Source organism: Aulonocara sp. 'chitande type north' Nkhata Bay, linkage group LG2 (assembly GCF_057382095.1).
Source record: "Aulonocara sp. 'chitande type north' Nkhata Bay isolate Kocher_YH1m ecotype deep benthic linkage group LG2, A_spYH_male_GT1.1, whole genome shotgun sequence".
NCBI lineage: Eukaryota > Metazoa > Chordata > Actinopteri > Cichliformes > Cichlidae > Aulonocara > Aulonocara sp. 'chitande type north' Nkhata Bay.
Genome location: NC_141345.1, coordinates 15,416,704 through 15,433,681, shown reverse-complemented (window position 1 = coordinate 15,433,681; position 16,978 = coordinate 15,416,704). Strand labels below are relative to the sequence as shown.

Here is a 16,978-nt window from a genome sequence, read left to right as displayed (position 1 = left end):
GAAGCTCACTTGCGATTGATCAACATGTTGTGTAGCGTTTTCGATCCAGATCTTGCAGGCCTGCTTGAAAAGGAGAAAATTGCCAAACAAAAATCTCAGTGCACTGTTAAAATCAAAAAATATGAAGGCCTCTTTTAGAAGTTGTCTAAGTGTACTCTCTTAGAATGATAGACAAACACATGGAAGTTAAGCTGTAAAACAATTCAGCCAAAACCTGGCTTGAGTGTTTCTAATGGTGTTAACCTATAATGTTCTTCCGACTGCTGCACGTGGAAAATTGATTCAGGTCTGCTCTTCACCTGCAAGTGACACATTGAGACATTTTGCTCATTCTTCTCATTGCTTAAAACAACACGTCTCCCCTCTCTGGTTCTGAACTCCCCTTTCTTAAAAACCCAGAGAGATTGTAGTTGCCCTATGTTGAAAAACACCAAACCCTCTTCCTATTTTAATCAACAATTCTACTAATTTTGTGTGTGTGTGTGTGTGTGTGTGTCCACCCTAGGGGAGCTGGTGTACCACCTTCTCCCGCTAGTTGGAAACAACTTTTACACACATTTCTACACTCCTCTCTTTTTTTTCTTTTCTTGTTTTTGTTTCCAATTTTCTTTTTCTTTCTCTTTTTTTTGCCTGTCCCGTTTGGCTCTTTTGCCATCAGAATTATTGTCTAAAGGCAAAGAAAGATGCCCAACGGATTTACTTTACCAAATTGACCATCCCAGCCTTGCCGTCCATTTGATTCACCTTTTATTGTTTATTTTATTTTCACTTGCTGAATACGGGACAGACTTGACTGGGGGAAAGAAGGGGAGAAAGAAAGAGGGAAAGAGAAACAGCTGAGAAGAGGGACGGGGGAGAAGGGCAAAAAACAAAAACCAACAGAATGAGCAGAGAGAAAAAAATGCATCTATCGATCACCTGGATCACCTGCTGAGAAAGAAAAAAGAAAACAAGCAGAAGAAAACAAGAGTAATAGAATAAACAACATCACAATGATATATGGGAATATGACAGTAAATACTAAATATTAAACATTATTGTGCAGCACGTAATATCGACAGCGCACAGTGTGCTTTGAGGTAGGAGCAAAAAGGGTGTAGTTTGTGGGTGTGATCACCCGTGTGTACACCTGTGAGCATGGACGCGCTTGTTTTTTTTAAAAGGTTCCTTCATGTAATGATCTGCTAGAGGGTGTGGGGGGGCCACAGCCCCGTCCACCAGGGTATGAAGCAGGTATGGAGGAGATCAAAACTCCAGACATCCAGAGGCCCCCAGAACACAAGAGACCAAGGAAGACCAACAGAGGGGCAGCCGCACCATTGTCCTTTTTTCCGTCGTTTGATTTGTAGTTTGGGTTTTTGTTACGCCACTGGTGGAAGGCCCTTTTTCTAGCTGCTGATCAACAGTGTGTTCCTGGAGTTGGGCTATCCCCAGCGTGTGAATATTAGTTTTTGTTGTAATATATTAAAATTTTCTTTTATTCAGACGCGGAGTGCCGACGTGGAGGAGACTAGGGTGCCTTGGTGGTGGGATCCTTTGAGTGTACACACCTGCCTTTCTTAGTTTATTAGTGTAAGTGTGTGATAGTGTGCTGCACTTGTGTCTTGGTGTTTTTCTTTTCTCTTTTTTTTTTTTTAGTTTGTGCGTGGCATCCCTGCCCCTCCATTGGTAAGCCTCGGCTCTGAATACCTTTTTAAGCATATTTGTACATTGATATTTATGATTGTGCTTTTATATGCGGTTTTAAATAATTAATAAATTGTCAACTTGTTTTATCATTGAACCTCATCTCTGTACTGGGGTGGCGTTGTCTTTTAAACTGAAGAGTATGTACAGTGGGGCAAAAAAGTATTTAGTCAGCCACCGATTGTGCAAGTTCCCCCACCTAAAATGATGACAGAGGTCAGTAATTTGCACCAGAGGTACACTTCAACTGTGAGAGACAGAATGTGAAAAAAAATAAATCCATGAACCCACATGGTAGGATTTGTAAAGAATTTATTTGTAAATCAGGGTGGTGAGGTCTGTGAGAGCCAGAGATTTTCCTTGTTTGAGGTGACCAAATACTTATTTTCCACCCTAATTTACGAATAAATTCTTTACAAATCCTACCATGTGGATTCATGGATTTTTTTCTCACATTCTGTCTCTCACAGTTGAAGTGTACCTCTGGTGCAAATTACTGACCTCTGTCATCATTTTAAGTGGGGGAACTTGCACAATCGGTGGCTGACTAAATACTTTTTTGCCCCACTGTACATACTCTTCAGTTTAAAAGACAACGCCACCCCAGTACAGAGATGAGGTTCAATGATAAAACAAGTTGACAATTTATTAATTATTTAAAACAGCATATAAAAGCACAATCATAAATATCAATGTACAAATATGCTTAAAAAGGTATTCAGAGCCGAGGCTTACCAATGGAGGGGCAGGGATGCCACGCACAAACTAAAAAAAAAAAAAGAGAAAAGAAAAACACCAAGACACAAGTGCAGCACACTATCACACACTTACACTAATAAACTAAGAAAGGCAGGTGTGTACACTCAAAGGATCCCACCACCAAGGCACCCTAGTCTCCTCCACGTCGGCACTCCGCGTCTGAATAAAAGAAAATTTTAATATATTACAACAAAAACTAATATTCACACGCTGGGGATAGCCCAACTCCAGGAACACACTGGTGATCAGCAGCTAGAAAAAGGGCCTTCCACCAGTGGCGTAACAAAAACCCAAACTACAAATCAAACGACGGAAAAAAGGACAATGGTGCGGCTGCCCCTCTGTTGGTCTTCCTTGGTCTCTTGTGTTCTGGGGGCCTCTGGATGTCTGGAGTTTTGATCTCCTCCATACCTGCTTCATACCCTGGTGGACGGGGCTGTGGCCCCCCCACACCCTCTAGCAGATCATTACATGAAGGAACCTTTTAAAAAAAACAAGCGCGTCCATGCTCACAGGTGTACACACGGGTGATCACACCCACAAACTACACCCTTTTTGCTCCTACCTCAAAGCACACTGTGCGCTGTCGATATTACGTGCTGCACAATAATGTTTAATATTTAGTATTTACTGTCATATTCCCATATATCATTGTGATGTTGTTTATTCTATTACTCTTGTTTTCTTCTGCTTGTTTTCTTTTTTCTTTCTCAACAGGTGATCCAGGTGATCGATAGATGCATTTTTTTCTCTCTGCTCATTCTGTTGGTTTTTGTTTTTTGCCCTTCTCCCCCGTCCCTCTTCTCAGCTGTTTCTCTTTCCCTCTTTCTTTCTCCCCTTCTTTCCCCCAGTCAAGTCTGTCCCGTATTCAGCAAGTGAAAATAAAATAAACAATAAAAGGTGAATCAAATGGACGGCAAGGCTGGGATGGTCAATTTGGTAAAGTAAATCCGTTGGGCATCTTTCTTTGCCTTTAGACAATAATTCTGATGGCAAAAGAGCCAAACGGGACAGGCAAAAAAAAGAGAAAGAAAAAGAAAATTGGAAACAAAAACAAGAAAAGAAAAAAAAGAGAGGAGTGTAGAAATGTGTGTAAAAGTTGTTTCCAACTAGCGGGAGAAGGTGGTACACCAGCTCCCCTAGGGTGGACACACACACACACACACACACACAAAATTAGTAGAATTGTTGATTAAAATAGGAAGAGGGTTTGGTGTTTTTCAACATAGGGCAACTACAATCTCTCTGGGTTTTTAAGAAAGGGGAGTTCAGAACCAGAGAGGGGAGACGTGTTGTTTTAAGCAATGAGAAGAATGAGCAAAATGTCTCAATGTGTCACTTGCAGGTGAAGAGCAGACCTGAATCAATTTTCCACGTGCAGCAGTCGGAAGAACATTATAGGTTAACACCATTAGAAACACTCAAGCCAGGTTTTGGCTGAATTGTTTTACAGCTTAACTTCCATGTGTTTGTCTATCATTCTAAGAGAGTACACTTAGACAACTTCTAAAAGAGGCCTTCATATTTTTTGATTTTAACAGTGCACTGAGATTTTTGTTTGGCAATTTTCTCCTTTTCAAGCAGGCCTGCAAGATCTGGATCGAAAACGCTACACAACATGTTGATCAATCGCAAGTGAGCTTCTCCAAACTTAAAATGGGCTCGGGAGAAAGCCACTTATTTGGGACAATCACAAAACAAGTCCCGGCCAAAAAGGATTCAGCGAGGTAATCCACTCTAAATTCTTTTTTTTTCCTTTTTTGAAATGACGTCATTGCTGGCAGTAGAAACTTATTGCGTCACGAGAGGTTCTACTGTCAGCAAATAAAAAATGGGGACTGACTGGACTGACAAAAGCTTTCATTGACTTGACACCAGTATGCAAGATTGCACCTCCATCTAGACCTGACCAAAGGGTGGATGTATGTATGTATGTTTCTTTTTACAGGAGCAGAAAGGTGACAGCAGCAGGTTGCATGAGCTTTTGGGCTGACTTAACCTTTTGATTGCCACTTTCTGTGTCTTTGTGAATTTACCAGCAGTGTGTTATTCATGACCTTGTATTGTTTACAGTGCAGAGGTCACTGTGAGAAAGTGTGCATACAGATGCGCTGCGCTAACATCTACATCACTTTTTCCACAGCAGAGGGTTAATCGTGGGATCTAATCACATGATTTACAGCAGGACACACCACTGGCTAATGTTTTTTCTTACAACAGGGCCTGGAGTGAAACTACTCCAGGGGAGAAGCCCTGGAATTTTTAAGAGACAATGCACAACTTCATTGTGCATGTCTAATTGTGTTAAGCTGACAGAGGGCAAAAGAGGGTTTTCTGGGGAAGCTTTCATTTTTAAATTGCAGAGACCGCGACATGAGGGATATAGAAGAAGAGATTGAGGTGCAGATGCAGACCATGACTGGGAGAGAAGGCTTCAAGAGGACCAGTGAGAAGCAGGGACCATCTGCAGGACAGCAGACAAACAACAGTGGGCTGCACCACTGGGCTTCCAGGAGATTGTCATGAGATTGAGAACAGCAAAATCTTAAATAAAATGAAAGAGTCTCGCCGTTGAGGGAGACAACTAAGGTGTACGACGTGCTCTGGCTTAAATCTACAGCCGCGTTGGAACAGAAATCGAGGGATGAAGAGAGCGTGCCAAGCTCCAAAGGTGGCAGCGCAGAGGGAGACCAGCGTTGGAATTATGACTCTGTAAATGGCACAGACACCAGGAGCCATGACCGTGACTGGGAATGACCACCTAATGCTGTTTCACTCTGCCATGCAAAGTACTTTGACACTCTGGAGAAGACCTTTCCTCTGTGTCATTGTTGTCTCCATTTGCATGTGAGAGCTTAGATTGTGGGGAAGATTAAAGATGAACAAAGGGTGGTGGGAGAACAGTGAAGTGAGGATACACAGTGTGAAACTCCTTTAAGTGAACCATAATGTTGATGTGATAAACACAATGTCAGGAAAGAAATACTGGTATTAAAGAGCTGAAGCATATAATTCTGACAAATATGCAAAAGGGGGCAAATACTTTTATAGCACAGCACGCATATAAGAAGTTGGCTGTGGGTCCTAAGGGCCTTCACGGATTCAGTTTTCTTTACGAAGTTTCTTTGTTATCTATTTTATTGCACACAGCCCTTTGCAGCTAGGTTTTGGACAGCACTATACAAGCAAAGCTTTCTTTATTATTATTTATTATTCCACCCAGTAGTTAGGGTTGGCTGGTTAAGTTTTCAGCCCCCTAGCAAATCACCAGCTCTGGCTTGTCTCTTTCCTCCATCTAAGCCTGCTTCCCCACCACTTCATAAAGAGAAACAAGGTTACTGTCAGTGTCTGCAGCATCCTAAACTTGCAGCCACTGTTGTATTAGATTACCTGGGATGTGGTCAAATACTCCAAAAAATTACCTCCTACCTTCTCTTCCTAATCACTTTTCCTTGACATCGGAGGGAAATGTTATGAGGCCAAGGAAAGGTGTAAAGGAGAATTAATAAGTCTGCTGTGCTGAAACTACAATGTCCAGAAGATGAACTACAAAAATATGGGCCTCACTTCACCACAGTGTGCTTTTTCTGTGTTGTTTCAAGCTCGCCATCAAGATGTGAACAATCTGCAAAAAGTTGACTTCATTACAAAGGTTGCTTATTAAAGAAAAAGAGAGAGACTAATGCAAGCTCGACTACTGTGAAGTTCAAATGCCCTGTGATCAACTCATATAGCTCATTATCTTGATTTAGAAAGCTCATAAAAATGCAACTCAATACCTCAACAAGAAGCAGATTACAGCTGTGTGATGTTCAGAAATTCATATCAGCAGGTCATGGCATGAAATGGAAAACAGACTGTTAATTAATATTTACACGATCTGCACCACTTTGTCAGTTGTGTTGGTCATTTTAATTAACAGTCAGATGGTATGTCGCTATGAATTATGGGTTGTAATTATCTCCTTTGATAAAGGTCTAGTGTATCCTTTGTTAAAAGAGGCGATAAGAGGAAGCACTAAAATACCTTTCCTTAGTTTCTGGAGAATTTGAACAGCTCTTATAACGGCTGCCACGCAGATGCTTCCAAGTCACTTCACTCATTTAGGACCTTCTTAGGAAAAGCTCAGTGTTCAGCTGCACCCCTCGTCTCCTCCTTATTGGACCTAGCTCTCGTATCTGCCCTGATTCACTCGTACCACTATCAAGGAGGAGGAAGAGTGCTTCTGATTGTTCATGCAGCAGCCCAGCTTCTCACCTTGGGGTCTTCTATGCTACATCATAAAGTAGTCATCAATTATGTCTTAGGCATCTATTATAATTTCAGTTGTGCTAAGCTGGATCTGGATCACTGCATTATAAGACACTGTGACAATGAGGTGCCACTAAGATTAAATAAAAAAGTACCATTCACACAATAAAACAAAGTAATTTGAGCAGCAAGGCAGGCTTTTTCAAGTGGAATATAATAAATAACTATGGATATTCAGTCAAATATCAAATAAAAAGTACAATGGTGCACTGTGATAAAAGTGATTTTTAACAGTGACTGTACTTGGATAAAAAACTGTCCTTGTCTTGACAGACCTGTAGTATCTACCACAGGGCAACAGGTCACACAGCAAGTGTCTAGAGTGGGAACTATCCTTAGTGTTTTTAAAGCTCTTGGGAGGTGTGTCACCTGTACCAGTGGTCTTTGTGCTGTGCTTGTTACCCTGTGGATAGTCTTTTGTATCTGCTGCAGAGCATCCAGTATACCACACTGTTACACAGTCCACCAGGATGCTTTCTGTGGTGGTGCTGAACTGCAGCTGTAGCGTTGGCAGACCAGTTTCATGATGATTTCTTTTTTCTTCTTAGTATAAGAACCAGATTCTGTTCTGAGCACCACGTGACCAGTTGTTGGACCTCAGCCCTATTGGCGGACCCGTCTCCCTCTGATATGATTAGTGCCACCAGTGTAGTGTCATAAAACGTAAAAACTCGTTCTGATATGGTAATGTAATTATAAAGTTCATTTCTCACTGAATTCAGTATCTACTTTTAGAGTTTCACAGTTTATAATCTGTGGGACTGATTAAAGGTCTTCTGGCTTTAATGAGTCTTGCCATCTATTGGTGTGAACTTGCATCATCCATTATAGGGTTTGAGGCAGTGAAGAGATACTTTATAAGAAGGGGTAGAGAGTACCGACAAGTGAAATGGTGTGATACAAGCGTGTCATTTGTCAAACCACATATTTCAGAGTGGAAACAACCAAACAAATAATAAATCTGAGATTATCTGAAACTCACAAGCAAATTGAAATGAGGCTCAAGACTACGCTGTCTGCAAAATCACTGTGGGGCAGGTATTGGAGTTTGAATATCACTTTCTGTTGAAGTTTAGAGGAGATTAGCTTCAGGCAGCATAATACCAAACAACTTAGTTTTCTCCAGAGTGCCCCTGTTTACGCCAGTAACAGTGTCTCTAAGTCAGTCATATCTGCTGTGAGTCAACATACATCCAACAATATGCTTAAAATCATGTTAACAATGTGTTCTTCATAAATATGTCAGATCTTAACACATTTTCAAGCATTTTCTTCAGATTTTTTCTACTCCATATTTTTATTCACTGTTCAAAATCCTGTATATTACACCGGGGCTTTGTGCAGTCCCTTACTTAGTAATCTAAAAGAAGCTAGTTTAAATCCTTTCCCCTTCACCTTAAGCCAGCGTTCTCCAGACTGGCTGCCTTTGTTAAACCAAAGGTTTGAACTGCAGGTGGATTGGACTTCTCTCCCATGGTTAACTGACAGGGTGTGAGGTGACCATCTCAGAGATAGCAGCTCTCTATGATGACGCCACAGTAGCACGGGTGTTAGCACTGTTACCTAATATCAAGAATATTCTGGGTTTGACTCCGTCATCTGGCTGGGGCCTTTGTGCATGAAGTTTCCATGAAACCAAATGGCACATACTAATTAGTTAAAATGCAGGAATATCTTAAAGACATAAAGACCTGGATGACTTCTAATTTCCTGCTTGATCTTCAGAGTAAACTCAGGTTATTACATCTTACTTTGGTCTCAGACTCTCAGGTTCCCAGAGGCTTCAGCTTTCAGTCCCCTCTTCTGTGCTTCCAGTTTGGATTTTGGGACACAAACAACTGCTTCATTTAAGGATTAGCTTTAACATTTTACTTTTTGATAAAGACTATAGTTAGGGCTGGATCAGGTGACCCTAAGTTACCCTGCAATAGGCCTAGACGTCTCGGGGCTTCCCATGCTAAACTGAGCATTTCTTCTTCACTGTTTTCAATCTCTGTGTGTTTATACACCTCTCTGCATTCAATCATAGTTATTAATTATCTCTGGTTCCCTTCCACAGCATGTCTCCGTGAGCCTGGTTCTGCTGGAGGTTTCTTACTGTTAAAAGGGAGATTTTCTTTCCCACTGTCACCAAGTGCTTGCTCAAAGAAGGTCTTTACCTTACAAAGGACCTTGATTGTGATTCAGAACTACATACACATAAAATTAAATGGAACTGTAATAATGATTTCAAGTTAATAAAACTCAGTGTTAGTGTACTAATGGACTGTAAATGCTGGATGTAACATCACCCATTAGTTAATGATGTCCTGTTGTGAGGCCCTAAGCTGAGCATTTTGGTGTTATGACATGAAGTTCTATCTGAACAACGGTGGCACATTGTATGCTATTAGGGTCGTGACTGTCAAAGCTCAGCTTAAAGCATACCCAGCTCTTTTTTTTTTTTGCTCTAATGGGGACTGTAATTTACAAAATGAGCTCATCTTGTATGCTTGAAATTAGCAACTGGGAGCATAAACTCATCAGGACACCGTTTACTGAGTTCACCCAAAAGGGAACTGAGGGCTCACTTTATCCTCTGCCACTGGATTTCTATTTGCAACCAATTAAAGCAAGTGGCAAACTAAACAAGTAGTTTGTTGCAGGCAGGCAGAGTTTTTGCTGTAACCTGTCTTTAATTAAACAGCACTGTCACTTGACTACATATTCTTCACTTGTTAAATCTGTGGTGTCATAACAGACTCTTATTGGCTATTTCCTGTGAACTTCATGAGCTGTGCTGCTTTCAGCTCAGTTCACTGTCCTGGTTATATCTCTGCTTCTTTATTGGCTGCTGTATGTTTGTGGGTGTGTTTGAGTCAAAGAGAAGAGCCCAGACTTTGATGATAAAGTTCCCCTGTGATCAAAGTGTCATCACAGTCTTAGTGTTGTCTACATTTATGTTGAAAATAATAGTGGCTACTCAGTTCTAAAATGTTATTTTCATTTTATAGATTGGTTCCTTTATACTAAAATGGTAAATGGCCTGTATTTGTAAAGAGCTTTTATATGGAAGAAATATAGTATCATCAGAATTCAAGTATTTTTAGACATTGAATTTATGACACTGAATTTTTATCCTCCAAATTTCGCTGCAAAAATATTCACCTGCAAAAATTCACCTGCAAAAATTCACCTGCAAAAAATTCACCTGCAAAAATTCACCTGAAAAAAATTCACCTGCAAAAAATTCACCTGCCAAAAATTCACCTGCAAAAATTCACCTGCAAAAAATTCACCTGAAAAAAATTCACCTGCAAAAGTGATGAACTTTAATGACCCAAGCCAGAGCAATCAGCACCAGATCGAGTCGAGTGGCTCTCGGCCAATTAAATTACGCTGTTTGATCACATGACACCGTTAGCCAGCAGTTTGTCTCCTAAAAGAGAGCTGTTTAGAGGTGAGTGATTAAGTTTTTCTCCTAAATAGAGATCATTACAGAACGCCTAGTCCTACTTAAAATCCCATTTATTTTTATTGTATCATCTACTCGAACTAAGGAAAATGTTTGACTAACTCAAAGACAATTTCCACGCCTCCCCTGCCTGACTGCAGAGGCAGTTTTGAATTTAGGAGCAGCAAGATGGAAGCGGCAAACCCTGGCGATTCTCCGGTAAGTATATTGTTTTTTATCTTCAAGTTTGTCTTTTGAAACGTTAATTTTATTTAAATCCGTTGCTCACGTATAAAGTACACAGACGGGGTCTTTGCTCAACTCGTCTGAGGCGTGTCTCACTAAGCGCTACATGCTAGCATCCTGCTAACCGAGCTACCCTTTACATGCTGTGCTTTAGAAAATAGGATACTCGTTAAAAAATACTCCGCAGATATTGATAGATAGACGAACACTGCAAATATAATGTTGTAAACGAAAACGGCCTTTGGTGAAGTGGTAAAATACACCATGAATAAAGCCATAGATTGAATGGCTGCCATGGTTGCAGAACGGCCTGATTTAATGACAAGAATGGGGAAGAGTGAGGCGAAGTGAACCAAAGCCACAAAACACGGTCAGACAAGGCGGCAAAAGGGCAGTGATCTGTCCGTCAGTATGAAGTTGGTGTGTGCTTTGGTGAACAAAAACTCGAGACCGGTAGCAGGAAGGTGGGAGACTCGTGTTTCACTGGAATAGTGGTGAATTAAAACATCCTTTGTTGGGGACATTTAGGTGTAAATGCATCCATAAAGGTGAGACAGAGGCAGACCAGACAGTGAAGAAAACAAGGCAAACATTAGAAATATTAAAATGGAAATATAGGATTAATATAACATACAATTGGGGAAAATGTAAGGAACACAATGTAAATGATATTGTAAAGTCATTAAAACAGCATACTCTGATTAAAAGAAACAGATAATTGGGTAGGATGATGATGATGATAATAATAATAATAATAATAATAATAATAATAATAATAATAATGATAATAATAATAATAAAATAAAAAAAAATGTACAAGATGGGTATGTATACTTGTAGCCAGAACTTAACAACTATAAAGTTGTAGCATGTCAGTACCTTACCCCATCCATTATATCCACACTTTCAGAAAAGGATATGGTCAATATCTTTACAAATACTATCTAAACTTAAACTGGATATCCCCTCTGCTTCTTCTGCTTCTCGTATACACCCTCAGGGTTTGTGATCAGCCAGCGGCTGATATGATCATTAATCCTGTAAAATAATATTCTTTCGGTTTATGAATCTGTTTGCATGGATTTCTTAATCTGTTTCCACTGTTAGCAGAAGTTGTGCATGCAGTTTTGGTGTGCTGCTCTCCAAGACTACAAGCTGCGTTAAAGTTGGAAGTAACTGGCCGATGTTCCACTGTTGAAGATAGCTGTGCCCATTTGTTGCACATTGTGGGTATGGAGAAGTTGAGGCCCTTGCAGGCTACCCACAATTTCCCCAAACTGAGCGATTATACATCTTCCTTCCATATTTGTATCTTGTGTCACTAAAAATAATTTTATTTAATTTTATACATTGATTAATGACCTGCAGAATCTCCTTATCATATTAAGTGATTCATAATTGTCACTTTATGCTTTCTCCATCTTGAAAGTGATGACATCCTTGCATTACATCCTTTAGGTTCATTTTCTGCAGGCAGGTTTCTGACAGAGAACAGGCAGATTTACACTATAACATGCAGCGTTCTATAGATGGACACATAAAGAAATGAAAAATTACATGTATGTGCTAACTTTCTAAACACTGTTACATTAATGATTAAGTAGATAAAACATTTATGTCAGCCTTGGCTCATAGTTCATTTAAAGACAAGAACTTTGTGTGTGTTTCAGGTCCTGCACTCTCAAAGACTGAATGAACCAGCATTGCAGCCATGGGTCACTGTGAGCATCACAGGGAAGGTTGAAGCCGCCCACTGCAGCTGTAAGGCCGGAGTCACGGAGACCTGCACCCACGTCACTGCTCTTCTGTTTAATGTAGAAGCAACAGTGATCTGTGGCACAAGGACTGTTACAGATGAACCTGCATACTGGGTTTTGCTGGGTAATATGACCAAGATACAGCCAGAGGTTGGACATAAGATAGACTTCTCCTCTTCAGCTGCCCAAAAAAAGGCTCTTGATCAGAACAAACAGACCATCTGTAGTGACAGGTAAAAGGAGCCGTCCTCAAAAAAGAAAAATCCCACCTGCTACTGTGGAGGAGTTGTCACTGCTATAATGCCATCATGTTTTATCTAGGGGTCTAGATTTATGCCTATAGTGCACTGCCGTGTAAATAATTTGCATTTACTGAATGAGTATCACTGTTCAAAAATTGAATAAAGAAACAAACTAATTTTTGCCTTTTTTTTTTATTATTAAAACCACTTTATAGAACATCACATCAGTTACAATGTAGAATCCATGTCACTGGAGAATTTTGATTCAATAAACAGTAAAAAGGTGAGCTGTGAAGACCAAGGACAAGTGCAGCTCACAGGTTTTCTATCCAAGGAATCCCAGAAGATTGCATGGTGTCATTGCCCAGCAGTTGTTCGCAGGACATATGGACTCAACCTCAACAATCCCTCACACTGAGCAGCATGAAGTGACAGTGCAGAGGAAAAACTCCCCTTTAACAAGAAGAAACCTCCAGCAGAACCCGGTTCAGTACCAGCAGCCATCTGGGTTTGGAGGAGAGAGAGAGACACAGAACTACCAAAAGTATATTTTTTTTATGTGATTGACTGTTGTTGTAATTCAAGCCCTGAGTGTAGAGCAGGTAAGATATAAAGTTGCATCCTAAATTCCATGCTCATGCAGAGTGTTTAGTTTATGACTTTTTCACCTGGTCATATCTTGATGAACAGATGGTCTTTTAGGGTTGACCAAGCTGGTACCTTGACTCTGTTCTCTGCAAGATGTTGCAAAAAACAAAATCATATGGAGACAATATTGGACACAAAATATATAACAATTTAGTTAAATGTAGCATTAACTCATAGGTCTTGCTAAAGTAAACCTTGTATTCTGATTCATCACAGCAGCAGTTCAGTTGGATGATGTCAGTAACTGCAGCAAGTGTCTTGCTGACTGAATAATCACATCTTGCATAATCTGAAACACATAAAGACAGAAACAATTTATAAATTAACGTTTGATAAAATCTAAGAATTAATCATTTATTAGATACCAATATGAATATGTCTACCATAAAACTTGTGTGGAGCGAAGTTACATTCAATCAAGATGGTCTGGCATGCTACAACTTTGTAGTTGTTAAGTTCTGGCTACAAGTATACATACCCATTTTGTACATGTTCTTTAACATTATTATTATTATTATTATTATTATTATTATTATTATCATCATCATCATCCTACCCAATTATCTGTTTCTTTTAATCAGAGTATGCTGTTTTAATGACTTTACAATATCATTTACATTGTGTTCCTTACATTTTCCCCAATTGTATGTTATATTAATCCTATATTTCCATTTTAATATTTCTAATGTTTGCCTTGTTTTCTTCACTGTCTGGTCTGCCTCTGTCTCACCTTTATGGATGCATTTACACCTAAATGTCCCCAACAAAGGATGTTTTAATTCACCACTATTCCAGTGAAACACGAGTCTCCCACCTTCCTGCTACCGGTCTCGAGTTTTTGTTCACCAAAGCACACACCAACTTCATACTGACGGACAGATCACTGCCCTTTTGCCGCCTTGTCTGACCGTGTTTTGTGGCTTTGGTTCACTTCGCCTCACTCTTCCCCATTCTTGTCATTAAATCAGGCCGTTCTGCAACCATGGCAGCCATTCAATCTATGGCTTTATTCATGGTGTATTTTACCACTTCACCAAAGGCCGTTTTCGTTTACAACATTATATTTGCAGTGTTCGTCTATCTATCAATATCTGCGGAGTATTTTTTAACGAGTATCCTATTTTCTAAAGCACAGCATGTAAAGGGTAGCTCGGTTAGCAGGATGCTAGCATGTAGCGCTTAGTGAGACACGCCTCAGACGAGTTGAGCAAAGACCCCGTCTGTGTACTTTATACGTGAGCAACGGATTTAAATAAAATTAACGTTTCAAAAGACAAACTTGAAGATAAAAAACAATATACTTACCGGAGAATCGCCAGGGTTTGCCGCTTCCATCTTGCTGCTCCTAAATTCAAAACTGCCTCTGCAGTCAGGCAGGGGAGGCGTGGAAATTGTCTTTGAGTTAGTCAAACGTTTTCCTTAGTTCGAGTAGATGATAAAATAAAAATAAATGGGATTTTAAGTAGGACTAGGCGTTCTGTAATGATCTCTATTTAGGAGAAAAACTTAATCACTCACCTCTAAACAGCTCTCTTTTAGGAGACAAACTGCTGGCTAACGGTGTCATGTGATCAAACAGCGTAATTTAATTGGCCGAGAGCCACTCGACTCGATCTGGTGCTGATTGCTCTGGCTTGGGTCATTAAAGTTCATCACTTTTGCAGTTGAATTTTTGCAGGTGAATTTTTGCAGGTGAATTTTTTTCAGGTGAATTTTTTGCAGGTGAATTTTTGCAGGTGAATTTTTGGCAGGTGAATATTTTTGCAGGGAAATTTGGAGGATAAAAATTCAGTGTCATAAATTCAATGTCTAAAAATACTTGAATTCTGATGATACTATATTTCTTCCATACTTTTACTAGTCCCCCCTAAGGACCCCAAAGCGCTTTACACACCCAGTCATCCACCCATTCACACACACATTCATACACTGGTGGAGGAAAGCTACAGTTGTAGCCGCAGCTGCCCTGGGGCAGACTGACAGAAGCGAGGCTGCCATATCACGCCATCAGCCCTTCTGACCACCACCACCACCACTAAAGCCTCATTCACCTATTCACACACCCACGTTTTCTATTTCTAAGTGCTTTCTGTCACTCTTTGATGAATGCTTTGGAAGCAACTCGGGTTTGAGTATCTTGCCCAAGAAAACTTGGGCATGTTAACCATCTGATGACAAAATTTACATCACCGAGACCTGAGTGGACCCTAGCAGACTCACGTACATTTAACATATAATCGGTGCTTAAGTCATACCTAATAACATATAATGGCTATGAATCAAATCCTGTTGAAACACTACAGTCACAAGCACAGCATTTTAATCCGGTCTGGATGGTGTCTGGGTCATTCCAACATCTCAATTCTTTTCTTTTTCAGTCCTTTTGTTTTAGATTTTCTTGGGATCATTGTCATAATGTATGATTCAGTCTTTAGCCGTCAAACAGATGACCTCACATTTGACACTGGAATACTTATTTTCTTCTTTAAGTGCATATGACTAGCAACACCTGGCTGTTACTTACTAGTGAGTTTCTATAGAATGAAGGTTTTGAGTTTTTCCACAGGATTGAGTCCCATAAAAAATTTTTTTCACATATATCACTTCTTCACTCTGTGTCACTGTCATAAGTCTGTCTGACAGTACCTTTAACAATGATGCCTGATAATGTTAAATCTTATGTTGAATAAGATTTACAGCTTTACATCCATTTAAACAGTCAGTGTAGAAGCACTGAAGGCAAAGAACCCTTTGATGAAGCAACATTTGGTGCATGGGTTGAAACTCATTCAAGATCTCCTCTGATGCTGTCAGACTGTTTTGATTAAAAATAATATTCAAATGTCTGTTGTCCACAGAAAGCTACTTTAATCAGAATGCAGGGATTGTTACTGTCTATCGTGAATTTGCAGCTAGTTGGGGCTATTCCAGTTCATCACTCACAAACAAAATATCTGCCACACATACACCCAGAGCATTCTCTCCATATGCACACACCAGCATTTTACATTCAGTCATAGTGTGCAAAGAGAGAGAGGAATGTTGGGCCTTTTTTCTCAAACCTTGATCTCCAATCTGATTAGAGTAAAAAAGCCATCACGTTTGTCTGCACGGGGGCCTGCCTCTAATTTACCGACGGGGGTTCAGAGTGCAAGTAATCACATATATTCCATTTCTTCCTCGTCTTTTATTCTTGGTTGATGTCTCTCTTAAACCTGTTTTTTGATTTCCTAACAGTATTCCTTTGCATGTTTTCTTTTCCATCCTGTCTGTTTGTCGCCATTACTTTTAAGCGCTCCCCTCCCGTCCTGTATTATCTACCAACTCTCTGTTACCTCTCTCTTCCTCTTCATTTCCTCTTGTTCTGTTTCTTTCTCCTCCTCAGTCTCTCAGATCCCTGGATCCTTAGCTTCCTGTCTGACAGACGCCAGGTGGTCAGACTGGGCAGCATCACCTCATCCCCCATCACACTGAACACTGGTGCTCCACAGGGGTGTGTACTGAGCCCTCTCCTGTACTCACTCTACACCTACGACTGCACAGCCACTAACAGCTCCAACATCATTGTGAAGTTTGCGGACGACACTACAGTGGTGGGTCTTATCACCAACGGTGATGAGACGGCTTACAGGGAGGAGGTCAGCGCCCTGACCCACTGGTGTCAAGACAACCATCTCACCCTCAACGTCGCAAAGACAAAGGAGTTGATAGTGGACTTCCGGAGGTGCAGAGAAGTACACACCCCCATCACCATCAACGGCGCTGCTGTGGAGAGAGTGAGCAGCTTCCGGTTCCTTGGAGTACATCTGGCTGAGGATCTTACGTGGTCAGTACACACAAACAAAACAGTGAAGAAGGCGCAGCAGCGCCTCTTCTTTCTCAGGAGACTGAAAAGA

General features: G+C 40.4%; 1 long non-coding RNA gene across 1 annotated transcript; it reads right to left on the bottom strand.

The window, feature by feature from the left end:
* Positions 1-11,256: 11,256 nt before the first annotated feature.
* Positions 11,257-14,909, bottom strand: LOC147337518 (uncharacterized). Its single transcript, XR_015130969.1, has 4 exons — positions 14,601-14,909; positions 14,388-14,445; positions 13,277-13,371; positions 11,257-13,168 (listed from the first exon to the last, which is right to left on the bottom strand). It is a non-coding gene; the product is annotated as an uncharacterized LOC147337518 (long non-coding RNA).
* Between the last annotated feature and the right edge of the window lie 2,069 nt (positions 14,910-16,978).